The 3,214-nt window shown below is 31.8% G+C and overlaps 1 non-coding gene across 1 annotated transcript; it reads right to left on the bottom strand.

Annotated features, from left to right (window-relative positions):
• Positions 1–961: 961 nt before the first annotated feature.
• On the bottom strand, positions 962–1,034 carry TRNAK-CUU. The gene has a single exon. It is a non-coding gene; the product is annotated as a tRNA-Lys (tRNA).
• Positions 1,035–3,214: the final 2,180 nt, after the last annotated feature.

Here is a 3,214-nt window from a genome sequence, read left to right on the forward strand (position 1 = left end):
ATCGCAATTATTAGTTATAGTATTATAATTAGACGTAGGTACTAACATAATATGTATTATAGGACCAGACACCAGCCATAACACATGACGAGGATTATAGAAAACTTCCGTACACCTTCGTGTTTCCCGCCGGGATTTAGACTATAAGCATATAATATTATCATCCAAGTCATAAGGGATAGAGACGGAATTTATTCTTACTTAAAATGATGAAATCAATGTACTATATAAAAAGCAGATCATTTGTTTTTGGTTGAAATAATATCATAATTCATAATACTGTCGTCTTTACATACAGTGAGCAATTTCTTCAAAAACAGTATGTGCCCAGAAGGTTGTAAAAATTATGTTAAGTTTAATAATATTTAAACAGTTTTTATCCACAGTGGTAAGCCAGTTTTAGACAGTAAAGGTTCACCATATTGTTTTATAAACTAATTAGTGAAAATATTACAGTATTAAAGGTATTTCAAAAATTAATATCAAGACAACGATTTATCGATAAACGTTTTATTTAATATAATATGATGATTGACGAAAAAACGTACAAAAGTAGGTACTTAATTTTTATCGTGTTATTTACTGCAGTTGTAGCCTGTAGGGCCCCCTTCACTTGTTAAACGTTATTGAGCCGTGGGGGCTATGTGGGTGGGGGCTATATAGCTACCCCTTATATCCATTTTTAAATCTGTCGTATATTGTAGACAGTCGTCACTATTATTTATTTAATATTTATGTAATATAGGTGAGAATATTTTACATTGTAAATTATTGACATAGGTCAGGTCCAATTTAGGGAACGAACGTAAGATCGACTAAACGCATACCATCGTACCTCAAAAGCTAACAGTGCATTAATCTGAATTTATTCTAGAGATAGTCATTAACTTAGAGTGTACGGAGGTAAAGCATATAGTTGGTTCATCGCGTATTATCCAATACGGGTGATACCACAAAGTGGCGCCCAACGTGGGGCTCGAACCCACGACCCCGAGATTAAGAGTCTCGTGCTCTACCGACTGAGCTAGCCGGGCCGTATTGGACAAAATATATAGACAAGTAATAGAAAAGTATATAGACAAAATATTAATAAATAATCATTTAAAAAAAAAAAACAAGATAATATAAGACATATTATGTCATTACTAATTACTGTATCTATTATACATATTATAGTTAGGTATAAATAATAACAAACCCAAAAGGATAATAAAATAAAATTAATTGTATTAATAGTTTAGTAATAATTAGTTAATAGGTATTAATTATATATATATATTAACTTATTTATAGATCCGTGGTTATGAAATAATCCATAAGACAAATTAATTTGTAATTATTTGATGGTATCTCGCGTATTTTAATAAAAATGAAGCATGATGAAACGTCCCGTGCGTTCCCCTGTAACATGCTCACAACTACCGTTAAATTGATGGAAGGATTTTAAATAAAGTCACGAAGATGTTTTGTAATAATATTTATTAAAATATTCCAAGTCTAAATAATTAATAATTAAACAGTGACTATTAGTGAGTTGTGACTAGTATTTAGCAAGCCCCGATTAAGACATTTTGAAGCCCAGGGGCCAATGTTTTAAAAGAGGCCCCTGTACGAAAAAAAAATAGTTTATTATGTGCATTATGTTTATAATGTATATATTATTTAATATTAGGTACCTGTTATAATAAATATATATAGATATTAGGTACTTGGCAATAAATAATGTATCATTTTATTTATAAATTATAATGTATAAGCTTTTTTCTTCGCTAAATAATCATCGGTTTTTTTAAGGTGATCATGCAGTTATAGCCCATAACGAAAAAAGTAATGGACAAATCTGAGGCCCCTAAATAAATTCAAACTATTGAGGCCCGGGGGCCATGGCCTCCTCTGGACCCCCCCCCCCTAATCCGGGCTTGGTATTTAACGATTTGACTGTTCAGATTGAGGCTGGCTGCTCGTCTGATGGACGCTTGTCCATCGACGTATCTCGTCGGGTAGTTCTATTAGATCTCTACTATGGAATTTTTAGTATAAAAATGTTACACGTGCCGCATACACCCGAGATCATTTCGGACGTCATTCAAATAATCATACTATTTCTGGAATATAATATTTTGTACAAAACCATAATTTTTGTACTGCTAAGCTATTAAGTTTTCCTAGAATACGCATATCTATCATAGAATACCTTTCACGTGTTTTGTAGCGCGCCGCCCGGGGTTACGCGCTCACTGTAGCAATTATAGATATATTAATATATATTACTATGGCTCTCATTGATGCATGCCACTTGCTGCTGCATTTAAATATATTAATTGATTTCATAGTCACAGCTCGTTACAACCCTTAAAAATAATAGTAGGAGTACGCTAACATTTATGAAAAATGAGTTGGGGTACTCCGTTCCCTTGTGCATCTCACAAGTCGTGCACTGCATATACGACTTTTTATGATATCCATATGTGTTAAATATTTTTTAATCACCAATTTAAACTTTAGTCCACATACTAAATAAAAAATATAATCGTAAAAATCAAATTACTATGTACAGTAATACAATATAATATTCATGCGCCCCGTCGTCCGTTCGAACCTTGGCCACGGGCGGCACTTGAAAAATTCGGCCAAACTAAAAACACACACGTTTACAAAAACCCATACTACTCTTCCCCACAGTTAAAAACCACCCAATGGTCTAAGTTGCTGCGGGTTAATTAATGAAAAAAAAAAATATAAAATAATATTTGATAATAAATAAATAATAGTATATCCATAAAACAATAATATAAACCTATACAATTATTATAATAAAATTTGTTTTTATTTTTAACTCTAAACATCAGCTATATTGTATGTCTATAAATATTATGTTAACACACGAATAACTATTTTTAGACATAAAGTAATAGCTATATAAGTACGCTGCACGTAATTGTGATTCAATGTTTTGTGTGACTATATTTTAGCACTTCACCCGATTTATATAATATGCTTCAATGCTTGAACACATAGGTATGTGCTGTCCTACTTTCCAAATAGATTTACACCCTTTAATGAGAAGGTTTTTGTACTGTTATTCGTAATAGATATTCGTTATTAGATGTTCGTGCATTAGGTACCTATAAAACGTTGATACTAAATGTATATATCTATAGGGAAATGGATATCCACCACAAACTGTCATGCTATAATATATCCATAATAGGAC

The sequence above is a fragment of the Acyrthosiphon pisum genome, chromosome X, assembly GCF_005508785.2.
Source record: "Acyrthosiphon pisum isolate AL4f chromosome X, pea_aphid_22Mar2018_4r6ur, whole genome shotgun sequence".
NCBI classification, from domain to species: Eukaryota; Metazoa; Arthropoda; class Insecta; order Hemiptera; family Aphididae; genus Acyrthosiphon; species Acyrthosiphon pisum.